The sequence below is a fragment of the Macaca fascicularis genome, chromosome X (genome assembly GCF_037993035.2).
Source record: "Macaca fascicularis isolate 582-1 chromosome X, T2T-MFA8v1.1".
In the NCBI taxonomy this organism is placed as follows: domain Eukaryota; kingdom Metazoa; phylum Chordata; class Mammalia; order Primates; family Cercopithecidae; genus Macaca; species Macaca fascicularis.
This window is the reverse complement of record NC_088395.1, coordinates 74,207,530-74,214,328: the sequence shown is the minus strand read 5'-3', so window position 1 is coordinate 74,214,328 and position 6,799 is coordinate 74,207,530. Positions and strand designations below refer to the sequence as shown.

Below are 6,799 nucleotides of genomic sequence, written 5' to 3'. Positions count from 1 at the left end.
TCAGGGCCTATTGCTAAAACCACTGTAGAACTAAGAGCTGGAACTGTTGTAGTTTGTAGTCCAGGAACCAGGGCTCCTGGAAAACCTGTCTGTTGTGCTGATGCCTGGTCTGTTCGTTTATTTGAGGATCATCGATTTTTCTTTCTCTATGTAGAAAGACCAAGGAAGTCCTCACTGACTCTTTGTTTCAGAACTCTGTATATACAAACCCCTTGGAATAGCCTCTAATTAGCCGAAGAGTATGGTAACACTGTTGACTGAACCACAACCACAAAAGTGTGCTTCTAGCACTTCTGTTGTTGCATCATAGTTCACATTGCCAACATAGATGGAAGCGACATCAGCCTTCATCTTCTCCTCAGTGGATGATCACTGGGCTAGCATTGTCTAGAGGTAGACTTATATTCATCTGCTTGTCTACTTCATTCTGTGGCTCCCAAAGCTTTTCAGCTTCTTCCTCTGTCTTCCTTATTTGAGCTCCGGGTCCTCAATGCTACCATACCCCAGATCATCCATGAATAGTCCTGGCTCCTCTTTCTCATCCTGACTGCCAGAGGCTCCTGATCCAGGACCAAGGCTTCCTCTTTTGGGGTCTGGTTCAGGCTCCGGCTTTAGCAGCAACTCCTCAAACTCCAGTTCCTCAGACTCCAGACTGTTCCCATAGTCCACTGCATCCTCCAAATCCCAATCCTGGCCTCCCTATGTGCCTGGGCAAAAGACGGTGCCATCACTGCCCTAGCCCAGAGCCTGGACACTTGCAACTGCAGCTACTGCTGCCACTCCAAGAAGGTATTTTTAATCTCATTTCATAGATGAGGAAACTGAGGCTCATAAAGTTTAAATGGCTTGCTCAATTCCACACAGTTTGAAAATGTGTGGTAAAGACAAGATTCAACCAACTTCCTTATTCTTTATTTTCACTTTTTCTAAGAGATGGGGTTTTGCTATATTGCCCAGCCTGGACTCAAACTTTTAGGCTCAAGCAATTTTCCTGCCTCAGCCTCCCAAGTAGCTGGGGCTACAGGCACATGCCACTGTGCCCAGCTCAAGGTTCAGATATCTTCTGACTCCACAGCTTGTGCTCTCTGAACTACTGTATGCCATATTGCATGAATGTCTCAACCACCTTGGGCTCAGAATGGCTATGCTCAAATACTATGGCATTGGCTTTAGTTGGTTAGAGGGAACATTTTGACTTCTTTAACCTGCCATCTTTATCTGTGATAATTACTAGCTCAAAGTCAAGATGTTCCACACTGGACTGAGACAACAAAAGTCATGAACAATCCAAAATCATAATACCTTAATACGTGTTTTAGCTCTGATATTGATCCCTGATAAATATTTGAGTTGCTTTGTGCCTCAGTTTCTACAGGTTTCTTAACGATGAAAATAGCACCTGGCCTACAACTTCTGCCATTAGAAAATCATATGTGAACAAGTAATAACACAAATCAAAGAAGAAAATACTTGTATAATAGTAAGATTGTGTGAATGTAAAAGATCATTAATGACTTGTATTGGTTTTCATAAATATGGAGTTTTATTAACTAGGAATCCTGGTTGCAAGAGAAGCCCAGTTGAATTCACTTAAGCAAAAAGAAAAATGTCATAACTTAGCCTACAGATCTGGTTGTAACTAAGCCTACAAAGATGTCTCACAGAACAAGAATTCTACTGGGCCTCAGATGCCATTGGAATAGGGACTGAATGCTTTCAGGACTCTTTCTCTCCCTCCATTGTCTCTACTTCTCTTGGCATGTCTTGTCTTCTCTCCACTGACCACTTTCTTTATTCTAAGTCCACATGGGAGAAAATGGCCATTGCTAACAGTGCTAAACTCAAATTAAGAACCAAACTAAGCTGAAATCTCTTGGTCCAAAAGTCCAAGTGAGGACTTATTGTACAAGCTTGGATCAGATGTCCATATTTTCGCCAATTAATTAGCACCATAGAGTGGAATCTCATTGTAGGAACATCTTAGACCTCAGTAACCATGTAAATGAGGGGGTTCCTTTTGGAAAAATTGAGGGATAGTTTCCTTAAACGGGAGTTTCTGAGAAGACAATCAAATAAATAGATTTCATTTACAGAGTCAGAAAGTACACATTTTTGAGAACTACTACAGCCTGAGGACCTTATTAGTGAGATTTAAAGATGAGTTTTTCTGTGTATATCAATTGATCTGTTTTCTCTCTTAACCCTATCAATGATCCATAAAATATCTATGCTTTGAGGCTGCTAAACGGCATTTCCAGAGATAATGATAAACACTTTGTCATCTTCTTCCTTTACAGAAGAATAGATGAATGACTACTGTTCTAGGGAACATAATATGAGAAGTCTTTTAGCTGTGACATTTTATGTTTTTTTCTATTTTAAGTATCCTATAGTGGCAACAGCCTTCATCCACCTGGTATGATTTCCAAGGAACTTGAGCTTTATTGATATTCCCCAGAATACTACCATTAATTTTCTGTTTGTTGTAAGGCTAAGCCTTCAATTCAATGCCCCTTTCCTTAGGAGTGGTCACCTATAAAATTTTTGCAGTCATTGGCACATCAATACGATTGAATTGACCTGATCATTTCCTTAGAGCATATTTACTTAGAGAGGGGAACAAGGAGAACATTTGGAAGGCAATGAAAATGTGGGCTTCTGGTCAGGGAAAACAGGAAAGTTGAGTACAAGAAGTAATGACTGGAGGCTCAAAAGACAAAGGTTTTCTCCTTCACCATTACAGAGGTACACCTTCCCGGCTGTACAAAGTGCCTGGATACCACCAGCAACTGGGCTAATGCTGTTGCTGACATTCTCATATCCTTCAGTCTTATCAGACTCCTGGTCAGGATTCTGTAATAAGATGCTCTCTGGTACCTACAGCTAGCAACCCATGCCTTTGAGCTCCCCTGCCCTTGGGATCAAATAGGAACACAGCTACTAACAATTTCATCAGTATAGTAATATACTGTTTATAAGAATTCTTCTGTGTGTTATCTAATCTGATCTTCACAACTTCCCTATAAAGTATGTTGGGCAATGACTATTCTTCCATTGAGGAAACTGAGGATCAGTTGAATTAAATATTACAGGCACAAAGCAGGTATATGTCAAAAAGACCTAGCCTGTTCACTCTACAAAAATAAGGATCCTGTATGCTTTGTTTATTGCTCTTATCTCTGGCCCCTTTCACCAAGCTAGACATTTAGGAGGAACTCAATTGCAATTTGTTGAATGAATAAATTAATTTTCTTCACTTGGACTCATATCTTCTCTGACTCTCAAACTTATGCTCTATATTGTCAGGGAAGCAAACAAGAAATTATATTTGAGGAACACCTTAGGCCCTATATATACATATTTTATTTAATCCTCATCAGAATTCTGCAAAGTAGGGATTATTCTTTCTCTCTGAGGTTCAGAGAGGTGTAACTTCTCACAGCTGGGAACTTACATAGCTGGTATTTGAACCCAGGCATCTTGGCTCCATAGCCCTCAAGACTGCATTCATATAGAATTGCAATATCATTTCCCCTCATTTCCCAGAGTCAGAATGAGAGGAAAATGAATGCATACAAGTCACCAAAGAGATTGAAATGCTGTCCAAAGTGAGAGACAATCATTAATATTGCTGGCTCATTCTGTCAAATTTTATTTTTCCTTGATCAAAATTTACCTTTCCCAAACCCATTTCCTCCAAGAAGCTCACCTTAAGTGTGAAGGATTTACAGTGCCTCAAGTCACCCACCTGCTGACTCAGGCCCTTCTAAACTTCCAATAAGCTGAAATGAAAGAAAGTTTTCCATTTGTATATTTTGTTTTCAAAGTCTTTCTGGACAGAGGTTATGCCTTTGATTGGTTTATAGAAATAACCACCATTCGATGATGAAACTCAATGATTATTAAATAAAGCCATTTACTCAGTGGTAGATAGCAATAACAGCAACAGCAATAGTTTTTTAATCACTTCTATGTGTATTGTGCTTTGCAGTTTATAAAGTGCTGTCACTTTCAGTAACTCAGTTCAGGACCTTTGTCTCCCACTCTCATACCTGTTTATCACTCTTTTCAATCCTTAAAACCAGCTGTGTTTTCACTTATCACATTTTGTTCAGAAGTTTGTATCTGTATTGGACTATTGGTCCAAAACCAGCGATGCCCGACCTGGATTTTCAACACCTTGGGAAGCTTTCGTTCACATTATTTCTTCTCCTTGAAATGCCCTTCTTCCTCTTCCTGCTCCTTTTATTAGACTCTTACCTGTCTTCCAAGGCTCAGCTCAAAGTTTACATTTTCTGTGAAGCATACCAGATCCACTCCAACTCACAGTGCTCTTGTCCTTCTCCGAAGACCTGGAACACTTCTACCACTCACTTGGCACTTAGCAGAGTATGCCTAATGTTATTGATATTTTGTATACATCCTTACTATCCAGCAAACAATTGGTGTTCAATAAATTTTGGCTGATCATATTGCCAGTGATCCCAGTAATGTACTAATGTACCATGAATTTTCCCAAATACATGGAAATGAAATTTATTTCAATTAAAAAATATACAATGCTTACTTTTGTTCATGTTTCACTTGCTGATATTGCTCACTCTATACAGCATGTAATAGAGAGAACCTTGGATGTAGAATGATAGACGTGAGTTGGAACTCTAGATTAGTCATTTTTAGCTCTGTGAGCTTAAATCCCTTTACCTTTCTCTCTCTCTCTCTCTCTCTCTCTCTCTGTGTGTGTGTGTGTGTGTGTGTGTATATATATATATATATTTATATTTATATTTATATTTTTTTTTCAGTTTTCTCATTATTATAAAGAGGCTAGAAATACCTTACCTACACTGTGCCTGGCAGGTAGCAGACCCCCAATAAATATCTTGTAAAACACAGAATCAACACTTATTTATTTTTTTCTTCAACTTTTATTTTAAGTTCCAGGGTACATATGCAGGATGTGTGGATTTGTTACACAGGTAAATGTGTGCCATGGTGGTGTGCTGCACAGATCAACCCATCACCTAGGTATTAAGCCCAGCATCCATTAGCTGTTCTTCCTGATGCTCCCCCAACCCCCACAACAGGCACCAATGTGTGTTGTTCCCCTCATGTGTCCATGTGTTCTCATGGTTCAGCTCCCACTTATAAGTGAGAACATGCAGTGTTTGGTTTTCTGTTCCTGCATTAGTTAGCTGAGGATAATTGCTTCCAGCTCCATCCATGCCCCTGTAAAGGACATAATCTTGTTCCTATTTTATGGCTGCATTGTAAAGAATGAATACTTATTTCATAGGGTGGATATTATAGCTTGAATGTTTTTGTCCCCTCTAAAATTTACATTGAAACTTAATCTCCAATGCAAAGACACTGGGAGCTGTGCCCTTTGGAAGGTGATTGAGGGCTTTGTCCTTATGCATTAAGTTAGGTACCCTTATAAAAGAGCTTGATGGAGAGAGTTCATCCCCTTTTCTTGCTTGTCTGCCTTCTGCCATATGAGACCACAGCATTTCTCCTTTCCAGAGGATGCAGTGTCCAAGGTGCCATCTTGGAAGCAGAGACACACTCTCACCAGACAATGAAGCTGTCATTATAAATGAACCTGTCTCAATAAAGTTTGAGAACTACTGTCCTATGGCATCATAAGCTTCTATACCCAGGCAAGAGAAGAACAAAGAGAGAATAGGAAAGGTGCACCTGCTTTTTAAGTGCTGTAGCCAGTAAGTGACAAATGTCACCTTTTTCATATTGCATTAGTAAAAACTGATTATATGCCATGCCTGCTCACTTCTCAGCAATAATTTTTATATTATAGAGATGTACTAAATAATCATGCCCACTCATAATAAGATTGCAATTATATTAAGAGAAACAAAGAAAGATACCAGTGCCCTTAGTGTATGAAAAGGAGGCTTGCTATGGACAGTGAAGTTAGAGGTTTCTCTAAAAAATGACCACAGAGCTAAGATTTGAGGCATTAGTAGAACTAGGCAAAGATAGGTAGGAAAAACTTTCAAAACAAAGAGAATAGCATGTGTAAAGGCCCTGACCATACACTACAGCATGGTTATTAAAAGAATCAAGATGATTTATGCAAAAGAGAATTGGAACAGTGAAGCATTGTGCAAATGCTATCATTTTAAATGGTCATTATTATTTATTTTCATACTCGCCTCTGAAATCCTGCAACTCATTTCTCTGGGCTCAACTGATCCAACTTTTTCCAACCTGGAAGGGAAAATGGGATAGGGTTATAGAAATTTGAAGGTATTGAAAAATGAGTCAGAAAAGAACCCGAGCTCTGTTTTCACATTAAATAAAAAACATGCAAATTAAGTACTCACTGACATATTCTATTAGCCATTACTTTTGTAAACGTTGTTAAGCTTTTCCCCTTTGCTGCCAGTCAGCTAGAAAAGGTCCTGGTAATATCTTTAATTCATATACTTATCCATCTATCTATACTTTTACTTACCTGACTTGTGCCATTGTGACTTTGGTTTCACATAAAAATAACTACCTTTCCTAGACTGGAAAATATCAGACAGCAGATCTCCTTGGACATGAATGAATATGTATCCTATGGAGTTTTACTTACAAGATTCATTTTGTGAAATATTTTATATGGGCTTTCATGAGTTACTGAGGCTAGACAAAGTCAAACCAATGCAACCCAAAATGCCCCTGTAGTCCTCCTATTGCCCCGTTCTTTGGATACCCAAATTAGAAAAAAATATTATATATATGTAATATGCATATTATATATAATAACATATATGTATATAATATACATATATAC

At 38.7% G+C, this 6,799-nt stretch overlaps 1 pseudogene; it reads right to left on the bottom strand.

Moving 5' to 3' along the window:
• LOC102146672 (polyadenylate-binding protein 2 pseudogene) lies at positions 1–6,489 on the bottom strand (annotated as a pseudogene).
• Positions 6,490–6,799: the final 310 nt, after the last annotated feature.